Source organism: Cynara cardunculus, assembly GCF_001531365.2.
Source record: "Cynara cardunculus var. scolymus isolate 2C chromosome LG 14, CcrdV1, whole genome shotgun sequence".
In the NCBI taxonomy this organism is placed as follows: domain Eukaryota; kingdom Viridiplantae; phylum Streptophyta; class Magnoliopsida; order Asterales; family Asteraceae; genus Cynara; species Cynara cardunculus.
In genome coordinates, this window is record NC_037541.1 from 2,681,099 (window position 1) to 2,695,809 (window position 14,711).

The 14,711-nt window shown below is 32.1% G+C and overlaps 1 protein-coding gene across 2 annotated transcripts in view; it reads left to right on the forward strand.

The window, feature by feature from the left end:
• The window catches only part of LOC112526596 (protein LIGHT-DEPENDENT SHORT HYPOCOTYLS 10-like), a 20,034-nt gene extending 13,276 nt beyond the window's left edge, over positions 1–6,758 (forward strand). Inside the window, exon 2 of one of the 2 annotated variants that reach the window (XM_025136945.1) lies at positions 6,452–6,758. The gene's annotated coding sequence lies outside the window, so the exon portion shown is untranslated. The remainder of the gene's footprint in view (positions 1–6,451) is intronic. The other variant, XM_025136946.1, reaches the window with a different exon arrangement.
• Positions 6,759–14,711: the final 7,953 nt, after the last annotated feature.

Sequence of the window (14,711 nt, forward strand, 5' to 3'; positions counted from 1 at the left end):
TATTTAGTTTTAATTAACAGTAATTAATAACAATTAAAAAGTTTAATAATAACTGTTTTAATCATATGTTTTTTTTTTATTATGAACATTTATTTTGACACCAAAAAAGTATAAAATAAATAAAACTATTGAAATAAGGGAAATATTAATATACGTCTCACCCAAAATCTTACTTCCAAATGTGGTACACAGAGTTTGTTTTGTTTGTAAAATTTTAAAATCTAAATAGTAACATAAAAAACTTGAAACTTTAAATTAGTATTTCCTGAAAGAATCTATGTGCAATTGCATATAGTTGCACATAATTCTCATGAAATTATTTACGGGAGAATTAAAAAAGTTTGATTTTTCCATAAAGTTTGTAATTTCTTGATATTAATTGGATAAATATAATGTATTTGTCAAATATATTTCCCTAAGTATTTATTTGTCAATAGTTTAAGCTTTAAGTATTTAAATAATTAATTGATACCAAAAAGAACTAAATATAGTATGTTATTTCACAATCAAAAGCTAATTATTCACATCCTCCCTTTTTTAGTTTTCCTAAGATGGTCATTTTGAACATATTACGAAACCAAATTAAAATTGATACTTCTAGATATTACACGTATAAACACCAAGGACGATTATTTTACGAGAGAGTTTGAAATGAGAACATAGCCTAAATAAGAAAATACAAGAACGATCAAATCAAATGAGATTACGGAATACTGTCAACGTACGGGTATGTGGACGACTTGGCCCTCGACCTAGGTCTCGGCCAAGGTTGAGAGAATCATATGTAATTTTAGTGTAAAAGTACATTTGATTTGTCTATTGTCTTGTTTTTTTTATTTGGTCACTATATTCATTTGAATCCGAGCCATTCTTCTATATTAATTATCGTCTCATAAATGTTTCAAATTTAATTAAACTATAAAGAAAAAAAACGATATATACTCAAGTTAAGGTGAAATAGAATAATTGCCCTTAGTGTGACTAAAAGCAAATGTCCTAAAAGTAATGCTAAGTTAACAAAATATGATGGAAAAACATACTATGAAACATAAACGTTATGGTAAAGAAACCTTTTAACTACTTCAATATCAAATATTATGAAGAGTAAATTAACTACATTTTCCCTCCATTTGGTTTTATGACCGTTTTGGTTTCATTAATTATGATTTTATCATTGTGGTTTACAATTTTTGGTTTTGTTCTGATCCATGGGGCCAACATCGTCTAGTTTTAGTTGTTAAACACAATAACCTCCCCTTACATGATGGCAATCATGTCTTTTAATAAACAAGAAAACAAATTTTTTCCCCAAAACCTTAACACCACCCAATATTTCCTGTTTTTTCTTCCTAATTCTCATCACACTCTCCATTCATCCTCTTTCCCTCACGATCGAATGAACATAGCCTCTCCATTGTCTTCCTCTATGTGCCACCATAAGCAGCTCGTGTATCCGTCCACAATAACCTTCTTCTTGGACCACGACAACACCGCCTTTGATCTCTCTCTCTCTCTCTCTTTCTTTTCTACTTCTCTGAATCAGAAAAATGGAAACCCATAATTTCATTTTGTTTTAACGTGATTAAAATCCATTTTCTTGGTAGAAAAATAAAAACCCTAATTTCAAAATCAAACCAAGAAATTAGAACACAAAAGAAAAATCAAAATTATGAGTTAAAATAAATTCAGAAGATTGAGAATAAAAATGAAGTGTATATGCATATATTGTCAAGATTACAGTCAAGATCTAAACTTTAGGGGTTTGAGAACAGATCTTGGAGTTGAGAACCACTTTAAACTCAAAGTCAGAAGAAGAATTACAAACCAAAAAACTAAAATCCAGATTAAGAACTAAATGGTTGAGATGGAGAGGAAGGGGACACGATGTCTTTGGAGAGTGAGGGGGTTATTTTTTTTTCCTTTTAAAACAGGATGAAAAAGACTAAACTATCCCTCACTAAAAGGAATATGATGAGGTTTAATGGTTGGTAACAAGCAGCACTATTCTCAGGTACAAAAACATCAACGAACTATAAACCACAGTGACAAAAACCATGATTAATGAAGATCAAGGATGAAAACCAAAATTTTCTTGAAACCATAGGGACGAAATAAGTAGTTTAATCTATCATCAATTCAATTGATAAACAAATGGCTTTAGTTTTAATTCTCAATATTCAACGAAGGAAGTCATATCTTTGGGATCTAAATGTTATATGATTCCCACTTTTCACGTAACCATCAAAAGCTTTTCCACATCCATAATTTGGAAGTGGAAAAAACTAATGTATTGCACTTTTGAAGAAAAACCATACTGCTTTTTGACAAGGGCACAAGGAAAAAGACAATGACAATCCATTCCAGAAACCATACACCGGACGTAATCCTTCTCTACATATTACAATTCTACTCTTCTTTTTGGTAATTTTTTTGTATTGTAGCCCTTTTCTGAAGATTAATCTTGATGAAGGATATGATGTGTGATTGACTAAACCCTAGAAACTCATCACACGTTGATCAAGAGAAAGCTAATCAATTGTGAAGGGTTGTTTTTCATGCAATCTATCTCCTTCTCTCTTATGTTAATCCCTCTTCCTTTTCCTTTTTTCCATCTTTGTGTATCGTATCAGAAACACTTGCTTGTTTGAAGAAACAACATTACTTGGCACATCATTTGTGTTTTCATTGATTTTACAACGACCGAGTAAGATTTGCAGAAAATCAATTCAAGAATAGCTAGCCATATTACCCAACACTGAACAACTCAAAGTTCTATTTTATTGTAGGGATTAATAATGCTCATCAAACAACCAAGAAACAATTTTGTAGGTCCCTAACTAATAACCAAAATTCCAAATGAACAATGTGGAAAAATTGTTGGGAACTTAGCCTCAATGTTTCCAATAACCCAACAGTGAAAAATAACAAAGAAAAGAAAATACAATAATTTTCGTGGAAACTCCAAAAATGAAGAAAAACCAAAGCCATTTCGGAGAGAAAATCCACCATGTGAAAAATTGTTACCATGCCATAGTTCTAATCTCTAAACCCTCCCCCAATAATACACACACACTCCAAGATAAACTCATACATGCATTTCTACTCTCTAAAACAAGAGAACAAGAACAAAAAGAACAAAATACTTAAAGTGTGTTTATTAGAACAAGTTAAACCTAAATCTTAGAACATTTTTTATAGACATGAAATACCTTTCACCTTTCATTACTCTATCACTGTGCGATAAACTTTCAAGCTTATTTTGTATTTTAGCCAAACAATTCTTAACATTAATGCGCTTGACAACAAGTTAATGTGATAATCCGTTCATAATAAGCAACCACCAACAAAGTGAAGATAATATTAACACAAAATTGCAAAGTAATATAATTATGCCATCCAAAATAGAGACACTAATATTTGAGGTGGTTCCGCTATCATTGTGGTAATATGCATCCACAGAAACACTAGTAGAATATTGGCTACCAATGATTCACACATGAATAATCTATTTTAACGTTGTTACCGTTTTTATCTTTCTTATTTGAACTTTCACTTATATGTATATGTGTGTTTGTGAGTAGAAATCTTGCAAATCATGATGAACGCTTATATTAGGAAACAATCAAGATATTTGTAGAAGATGAGCGAGATATTTATGAAAGATGATAGAGTTATTTGTGATGATCATATTGCTTTAGGATTAAGAAACATGCGAGATACTTAGAGAACCAGATATTCATCAGATTAGATGAACAATAAGATTAATTTGTATGGTTTTTATAATATATATATATATATATAGAGAGAGAGAGAGGAGAGAGAGAGAGGAAGGAGCAAATGAGAACAAAGTCAAAATTAAAGAACATGAGAACAACTAAATCACATGTGATTTTTTGCATTGAAATAACATGTGCTTACGAAACATGGTCGCTTTATGGGCGACTTGATTAATGTTTTTGTTTGGACCCAACTATATATATATATATATATGGTTGGCTTCTGATGAGATTGAGATATGAGGAGAAAGGCAAGAAAAGATCTCAACCATTGGATCAATTTTAATTGAAGAAAACCATTAGATCAAATTCTCTTCTAATAAAGCGCTAATTTATGGGTTGGTTTGGGATTAAATGAGAATCACTAGATCAACACTAACTAAAAATGATCAAATATCCAAATCCCTTTTTATAGTTCTCATCTTAACTCATTGTCACACGATATTTCCTCTCTCTCTCTATAATATATATATATATATATATATATATATATATATATATATATATGATTCCATCACCAAAATGGAGCCTTGAAGTTTGAGATTTGTTTTCTCTATAACAGGGAAAAGGAGAGAGATAAATTTGGCCTTGATCAATATGACTAGAATCACATCTAGCTAAAAGGTGTAATTAAGCAGCCGTGCATGCACCTAGTTTGTACGGTTCCCAGAGTGTGCTTTATGCGAGCTGCCTTCTTGGATGTCGAGTCCAAGTTTGCGTAGAAGGTCGTGTCGGCTATGCATGGGTTTAATTGTGCAGCATCAATAATTTCAACACTTATCTAACCCACCATATAACAACCGTTAATTTGATCTTGCCGCCCTTATCACCATACTAACTACGGCTGAATACATTGTCCTAACTGATGTTCTTCACAAAGCCACTCACTAGCTATCACAGACAACCCCTCCCTCACTGATGCATTTACGAACAGCCACCAAACACCCATCTTCCCATCATCCTTCTAAACACCCTATTCAACCTGATTTCGTCTGGCCGTGATTTCACCAAGATCTCCAAATTGCAAACAGCCTTCAGATTGATCTGAGAAAGAGGAGATGGAGATGAGAAACTGAGAATGATAGCTAACGGATTATTACTGGGTGTTGCCATAGGTAGGGACATTGGAAACCAAAAAAATTGCTTTTGTCTACGAATCCACTTTATGAATTTCATTTGATTTGCATGAGGCTTTCTAGGGAACTTAAAATACTTTATGTTTTCCAATACCTACTCTTAGTGTCCAGATTTGAATAATGATGATTCTTTTGATAACAACTTTGGAAGACTTTGAACTTCTGCGTCTTCAGTTGGATTTACAATGCAAGACAAAGATAAAGTTTTATTTATAAAAAGGCCTTGCAAAATGCTCGGATATTATCCCAAGGTAGTACGAGTAAGTAATCTGTGACGTTCGTGCTTCGGGTTGCTTGTACAGTGGTTAGAATATCATTCTCTTATATATATATATAATCGTGATCATTTTTTCAAGATAAAAAGTATCACTACCATGAAAATCTACCATTTCTGGCAAAATTCAGAATGTTTGTTTGTGCTCTTGTGTTGCATGCCTATTGTGCTCTCATCGTGTTATAGTTTTGCCTTGTTTCTCTGTTACCATTTGAAAAGAATGCCTACTTGCACAAATCAGATTTGAATGTTCAAATTTGGGCTTAAGTTTGAGTGCCTTTTAGATCTATTTTATATGACAACAGTTTAATATATAACCCCATAAATATGTATATAGAGAGAGAGGGGGGTGGGGGCGGAGAATGTTCAAATGAGAACACTAATTATTTAAGAAAAAACAAGAAAAAAGTCGTTAATGTTCAAAATCACATGTGATTTTACATTAACGTCAGAAAAATGGAATCGAACGACTTTTGCCGTGACTCAAGTCGCGGGCAAAGTAAAGTGACGGCAAAAGTCGCACCGAATCATGTATATTCACGAACAAATCATACATGATCCGGACGACTTTGCTCCGCGCCTTAAGTGGCCTCAAAAGTCGTACGCTTCCATTTAATGCATAATCACATGTGATTTTATACATTAACGACATTTTTCTTGTTTTCTTAAATAATTAGCATTCTCGTTTCAACCTTCCCTCCTCTCTCTCTCTCTCTCTCTCTCTCTCTCTCTCTCTCTCTCCCCCTCCCTCCCTCCCTCCCTATATATGTATATATATACACACACACTTGATGTTTGTTGTTCATAAAAATAGGTCATATATACAACCTATGCCCACCATGGGATTATCATTTGTGTATGAGATTCCATCCATTTTTTTTATTAACTTGGATGTCCAATCCGTTATACGCACCGACTTATCCCAGGGCGATCACCCGCTTTGTAGATAGCTCAGAGTCACCGCATTTGAACCTGCATGGCCACGAGGGGTTTTTATTTTTCCTTGGATTTAAACCTGGGACCTCCTGGTACTTTTGATCTTTGGAACCAAGCTCAAACCAATCAGACACCACCCTTGTGTTAATTCCATCCATTTAGCAACATCCTTTTAACTTCGTCTCGATTGTAGCATCAATCAAATTATTTCCTACCCCACTTTTTCTTTAATATGGATCTCTATTCTTCAATAATCAACAAGTACATTAATGCATTTTGGTTGCTAACTAATTAGAACATATGCACGTAACATAAGTTTTTTCTTGAAGTCATATTGCAGGAAGGTGATCATTGGGAATATGAAGATCGATTACAGAAGGCAGAAGGAAGTTCTTCGGTTCTGGAAATGCAACTAGAGGGTTCTTCTCTCCTTTAGGTATATATAATTTATAAGAACATACATTAATTAGTCGGCGAACACCTCAAAAGTAATAAATATAAAATAATTTTGATGCAGCACATTATATATATACATTATGTACTTTTAGTTTAATTAATTACGTAGAACTCAGATGAACCATATTTCATTTAGGGCAGAAAAAGTCTGTAAATCGCAATAGTGATCGAGCTTTTGCCACCTTTTCGACGCATGTATATTATTCACGTTTCTTCTTCTTCTCTCCGTCTTTGTAAACCGTTGAAACGCATGTCTTTTATGTATTTCAACTGATTTTTATGACGACAAATCTTTTGGAACGTGAATGATTCATTTTATGTCAGGACTTACAAAATTTGATGATTTTGATCAACAAGTTTCAAATGAAATTTGATAATTATATTGAAGCTCGATGTTGGTCCATGCAAAACATGAATTCCACACGTGACCCATTCGATTTTTTGTGTTTTTGTGCACTTTTGTCGTTCCCATGATCCAATGAATATCGTCAACCAATTTATTCTACATCACTCGAAATTTATAACCACAAGAGTGGTGCCTGATTGGTTTGAGCTTGGTTCCAAAGCTTTTGTCAAATATTTTATAGTATAGTATATAAGTTGTACATACGCACAATATACTTGTAATCTTGAAATTTAAGTAATATGCATCAATAAACAATACTTAAATAAACAATTATTTTAAAAGTTTTTGTCAAATGTTTTATAATATAGTATATACAGATATACACACAAGCATATATATATAAAGGTTTAATCATTTAAGAACTTTAGAAATTATAACATTAGTGAAATTCATTTTAATCCAATTATCTAAGATAATTAATATTACTGATTAAATAAATATTAAAGGGTAATCTAAGGATTTGCTTTGTTGAAAAATAAAAAACAAAAATTAATTAATAAATTGGTTGGTGACAACTTATCTTATCCCTTAATTATAGAAACATATTAAAAGAATTAGGTTTTCCATTAATTATAGCAACTCATCTTTTCAATAGGTTGGTGAGTCTCTCTATTCTTCTCATCTAACCAGCCACCAAAACCAACATGACGTGCACCAGATTTTTGTACCACTAGCTGAGAAATGGAAGATGAAGAACGAAACAGATTACGAGAAGGAAATCGAGAGAGAGAGAGAGAGATTAATTAGATGAAGAGGATAACCTAATTCAAATGGTCACTGAGGTAGAAGAAGGCGATTATGAGAATCCAATTCCGATATGATGGTCGTTGAGATTTATCAGATGAAGGCAATTTTGATGATGCGACTGCCATATATTCTTCTCCCTCCATCTTCTCGTCGCTTCTGTTCTTCTCTCCCCATGATTCATCCAACTTCGTGATGCAACTTCAAGATGGGTGTTAGGGTTTTGGTTTTGATTTGAGTTTCGATTTTGATTTCTAGTTTTTTATTTAGTTTTACAAGATGCTCACCTTGTTCATGTGTTCACCTTTATTTCCTTGTTCACCATGTGTTCACCTTCTTCACCATGTGTTCATAATCTTTTTATAATATAGGATTGTACAAAGTTGGTTCACAATCTGTTCACAGCATGTTCACCATGATATTCACTATATGTTAAGAGTCTTTATATAGCATAGGATGTATAAAAATTGGTTCACACTGTGCTCACAATATTTATATAACCATAGGCTGTACATAAATTGGGATGATGGCGGTCGAACGTGTTAGGTACCAAGGAGAGGTGATAGAAAGAGGAGTGATAGAGAGAGAGAGAGAGGAGGGGGAGAGAGATGAGAGAGAGAATTTACAAATACTCATAATTTTATCTAATTTTTTAATTCAAAATAACTACTATTCCATTGTTGCTCAACTAGATCTGGTTTAATTCAAAATTACTACTATTCCATTGTGGAAACAAATAAATAATAAATTTATGTATTTATACGTTGTCATCAATATAGAAAATCACACAATTACTCTTTATGTTTATTTAATTAATAAAATTAACTAAATTAAATGAGTGACTTAGAATGGATCTCCCGGATCTTATATTTTAAAGAATTTTGCAAGATTAAGCCTATATATATATATATATATATATATACACATACATATATACACACACCCATATATACAGGGGTTGGTTCATTTATTAACTATATATTTAGTGTTAACTATGTGAACCAATCATGATTTTTTTTAATTTATTCAATTTATGAATTAAAACACCAGTGACATTTTTGTAATAATAGTAAAAAGAACTTGTGTTATGTTGTAGTGAACAATAACAAAAATGTTAAAATTGGAAAAGATTAGGAGCTTTTATTATGCACATACTTCAGTTTCCGGGAATCTCTCCTCCACCGTTTTGAAACTCAAATCAATCACATTTTACTTGTTAACTTATGAACGGTTTATTAGTTCATCAATGAACATTTATATGATAAGAAATAGAGGTTGGTAGTCATGAAAATTGTTCACTAAATAAACCTTTAACCGATTATTTATGTATTAACGTCTTTGGTTCATGCATAAACATCATACAAACTAGGTTCACTAATGAACATATCATTCAAAACACCAAAAAAAAAAAGAAGTCATTCAAATATATATGTTGAATAATACTGTGTTTATTTTAATTATTCAATTTTTTTTAAACATAATTATTAAGAATCTTGAAATAAATGATATATAATCATCCCTAAAAAATAATCAATTCCTTTTTTTTTAACATCCTATTACATTTTGATACCATCATATGTCATTTGATTTTGTAGTTTCTTATTAACCACGAGTTTAAACTGAACTGCATTGTATATTAATTTTATTTTATATATAATAAATAATTATAAAATATATTTTTATTAAATAAGAAGTAATTGTTGGGAATAAATAAATTATTATTGGACTTTAGTGGCAATTGTCTAATGCACTTGTCATTTTATATTTTTATGTTTTAGTGGCAACATAATTTTTACTGAAGGGACTTATGTAAAAAATTTCACCCAAGTTCTGTAAAAGTTTAATGTAATTAACTAATAATGTAATTTTTTTAATTGCCAACTTCATTATTTAAGTCAATTATATGATATAACAACAAAATTGGTTTTATATGACGTCTAGAATATTTAAACGTTTTAATAGAATTATATCGATAACAAAACTTTGTGATTCGACAGTCGTCCTCAATAGAATCTGGTTTTCCACTTTTATAGCAATTCTTTAAATCTAGATTACACTCACCCAATGCATTTGATGACACCTAAGACATGGTCTTTCAGTACTTCTTGATTCGGATGATTATCAAATCTTATAACTTTGGCCTTCTAAACGCTTTCTACGATCTGTCCCATTTTCCTTTTTCATTACCTCTTTCCCCTAATTGTTGATTATTTTCTTTTTATGTCATCTCTGCAGCATCAATGGTAGATTGAAATGTGACCGGATTCATAGCCATAACCAATTCTCTGACAGAATCTTTCAGTCCCCAGATTTACCAGTGTACCCTACGAGTCTTTGTAGACACATACAGTTATATAAATTGAGACTTTTCTAGGAAACTTGAAGTGTATTCCTAAACTGTTATGTTACCATGTTCTAATCTCATTAAAAAAAATTAATTGTCGTACGATTGCCTTTGGACAAAATTGATCTTTAAATTCATCTATAAATTCATTCCATGATATAGCTTTGGCAACATTTGATCCTTCTGAAGACATCATAATATCCCACTAGAACAATGCATCAGATTTCAGTACGACCACAACAAAAATAACTTTATCCTCATTCAAAAACTTTTAGTATAAAAAAGTACTTCAATTTTATCTTCACATAGCTTTAACAGGATCCTGCTCACCAGATTAAGTTTGGGGGTTTACAAACCAAAAACTTTTTATAGTCACACCCCTTTTAAACAACGGTAGTAGACGGTATTAGGACAAGCTGACTATCTGAAGGGATAATAGCCGGTCTGTTCACTTTGGTTCCCTCACTAGGTTCAGGATTCAAAGTACTTCAACTTTCAGTATTTTTGAGGGTGCCCCAACAAAGATTGCAGTGTGGCCTGAAGTTTACCTATCTTATCTGTCAAATCCTCCCTTGTCACATATTCTGGATTCTAAGCCCGCCCTCGACCTCTGGATTGACCTCTAACTTGGCCACTGGCAGAACTTTTATGGGACTTATTGGAGTCAACATGCCCCTGTTCTTGACTCTGAAACCTGCACTAGTTCCAATTCCTCGCTAGTTTTACCCAAAATCATTTCCATCTTCAATAACTTCAACATAAAACATCTTTGGCACACTTGCTAACTTCTAACCAAAAGTCAACCATTAAAATTTCAAAGTATAAGCAAATCACCAAAGTAGCTCACTACTAGAAACACAAAGTATCAGCGATGGTTATTAGCGACGGAAAAAATCTGTCGCAAATCAGCGATGAATAGGCTAAAAACCATTTCCCTCGCAGATTAACGACAAATTAGCGAGGGAACTGGTTTTTAGATTATATGTCGCTGATCAGCGAGGGATCTGCGAGGGATAAGATAAAAACCATTTTCCTCGTAGATCCATCGCTGATCAGCGACAAATTAGTGCGAGAAATGGTTTTGGGCCTATGTGTCGCTGATCAGCGAGGGATCTGCGATATATAGTCTAATAACTAGTTCCCTCGCTAATCCGTCGTTGATTAGTGAGGGATCTGCGAGGGAAATGATTTCTGGCCTATCCCTCGCAGATTCCATGCTGATCAGTGATGGATATACCAAAAACCGATTCCCTCGCAGATCATTCGCCGATCAACGATGAAGACCACATGTCCGTCACTAATCAGCGAGGGATATGCGACAGATAGTCTAATAACCAGTTCCCTCGCTAATCTGTCGTTGATCAGCCAAGAATCTGCGAGGGAAATGATTTCTGGCCTATCCCTCGTAGATTCCATACTGATCAGTGATGGATATACCCAAAAACCGATTCCCTCGCAAATCATTCGCTGATCAGTGATGAAGACCACATATCTGTCGCTACTACATGAGATTATTCTATTTTTCTTATTTTCTCATTTTTATGTGTTATATGTACACACGTTTATGTGTAAGTGTCATATGTATACATGTATATGTGTTATATGTATTTATGATGAAGATATATGCGTTTTGGTTGCTAAACGCAATAATTAGATCTATGTTTATGTTGTTGAAGATACATGTATCAAATGATGTATCTGAACATTAAATTGTATTAATTGGGTATTTTAAATTGTATAAATTGGATATTTTAAATTGTATGGATTGGATATTTTAAAATGCATGAACTAGTTAGTTTTAATTTGTTCACAGTTTTGGTTTGTTATTTTATGGTTAGATTTTGTATAAATAAATATATGAAGTATGTAATTATAAATTATTTATATTTTTAAATCAATAATAATTAGGGCTGAAAGTATCCGTCGCTGAAAGTTTCTCTCTCTAATCCGTCGGCTAAAGTATCTATCGCTAATCCATCGTTGAAATATTTTCATTGCAAATCCGTCGCAATACTATATGTCGCTAAAATCCGTCGCTGATAGCATTGCCTACGAGCTTTTAACCAACGGACGATCAACGATGGATTATGCCTTAGCAACGGATCAGCGAAGGAATTTTCCGTCGTAATACTTCCTTATTTTTGTAGTGGCGCTTACCAAAGTGAAAGAAATAATTTACCAAAATTGTAAGGTGATGATCTTCGGTTAAAAACTCAATTTAGCTTAGGAGACTTGAAATATCATCCTTTAAAATCGATTTAAAGTCAGGGAGAATTTCTAAGGGGTCGTTTATCAAAAACTTACTCAATAAGTGTTGACGGGTAAAATTTAACACTATTACTTACTTATTAAGTAAGACTTTAGTCCACCAAAACAACATCATATGCAATAATTTACCCGATAAGCTCTTACCGTGGTAAGAGTTGTCGCCTTCACTTACCGGGTAAGACTCTTGTTTCTTGTCTCACTCTTACCAGGTAAGATTATTGGTCCTTGTCACATTCATCTGGTAAGATAATGTAACATAATAAACACTTACCTAAGTAAGTGTTTGGTAAACCGCCCCTAACTCAACAGCCTCTAATCTTGAACTTTTTATGGATGCGATTTCACCACAAAAACAAACACAAACTCTGATGATGGACAAAAGTGTGGAAGACAAGAGAAGGTGATGACCCATTTAAATCGGTTTCCTATTTTTAGAAAAGATCCTCTAGAATAAACAAATTGCAAATAAGCCCCCGCACTTCTATTCAACCTCAATTTCAACAATCTTGGATATTACACGTTTTAACAAACTTTTTAAGAAATATCGTATAAATAGCTAATAAGACACTTTAATTTATTTGTAAAGACGTCTTATAAACCTATTGTAACACTTTTAAATAAAACGTTTTTTGGTCTATTTGTATAAACTTAAACTCTATAAGAACTTTTATCAAAATGTTTAGACATTTTAAGCATACTATATTTTGTCGTAGTATATGTGCCATATAAACCACATCACATTGCACAATATTTTGCTATGCGGTATTTCATTGTTTGAGGTATGTGAAGTTTGGTTTGTAGTATGGAACAATGAGCATTTTTTTGCTCTAAATCATATTGTACGACATCATGAACACCCCAAATTAATTATACGACAATAAACCGATTAATTTGTTTTTATTTTTTTCTTTTGTTAACACTAAAAATAAATAAAAATATCAATGCCACGTGTCTAAGTCAACAAAACCAGAAACTAGTAACCATTTTAAGTCATCACATATTTATGTTACATTGGTATCAAAACAAAAATTCAATCAAATGATATTGAAAATAAGAACGTAAACAAAATACATACATTACTTTTAATGCGTTTCACCTTAGTCTTAACAGTAGATCTTTAGCGACACCAATCAAGTCGTAATATTCGATTTTTTGTTGTGGACAACATCAAATATTTCATAATGGAGAGTTTTGTTCCATAGACTCGAGAACTATATAGCTAGTAGAAGTCAAACAACGCCGTAATATATAGAAAGTTATAAAAAAGATGCACTCTCATTTATTTCATGTTTCTCGAAAACATGATTTTAAAATGTACATTCATGTTTTTGGGAACCACTAAATAGCCGTTGGTAACAAGAACCTCGGAAAGTCGTCGGTAACGACGACCGTCGGAAAGCCGTCGATAAAATAAATTGTGGAAAGTCGTCGGTAATATGAACTGAGGAAAATCGTTGATAAATTTTACTGACCCACCTTTTGCGACAATTGTTTTCTGCCGGATTTCGGATGGTTTTTGTCATCGATGATACCTTTGTTTTTAAAATTGTTAATTTTAAAATCGTTAATTTTAAAATCATTCTTTTAAAATTTGTCAAAGTTTATCACTTCAATATCACATTAATAATGAAGTAAATTGCGTTTTTATCCCTGTGGTTTGTTAAACATTGCGTATTTTGTTTTTATGGTTTTGAAATTTCAATTTTCATTCTTATAGTTTGCAATTCATTTTGGTTTTGAGATCAAAATACTCTCTTTAAATATGAATGACTAAAATAAAAATGAATTGTTTAACACATGGATGAAAAACGTAATAAATTTTAAATTATAAGAACGAAAAGTGATTAATTATAAACCAAAAGGATGGAAATTATAATTTCAAAACCATAAAAAAAAATTCAACAAACCATGAGAATTAAAAACGTAATTTACTCTTGGGCACTGTTTTTTTTTTTTATAAAAAAAAAGTTATTATCATCCTCTTGTGTTTGATTCGTTTAGAGGTAAGGTTATTCAGACTGTTTATTTTTTCCAATTTTTCAGAGACACGTATGTCTTATTTTCCTCTTATATGGTAAGAGGTAAACCAACCTCTTATTTGCCTCTTATTGTTCTTCAAATCTTCAACACGACATTTCTCAATCAATTAATTTTAATCGATCGTTTCTCTCAATTGATCATATTACCAAATCAATCCTCACCTCTCTCAATCCATGTATTTTAATAGGATTTAAATGTGTTAAACATCGTTAATGACATATTTTCATTTAAATGAATGTTAATATAATTTAATGTAAATTTCGCAATGATGATGAATAAATATATGAAATTGTATAAACTTATCTATAAATTCCACACTATAGTTTTTAAC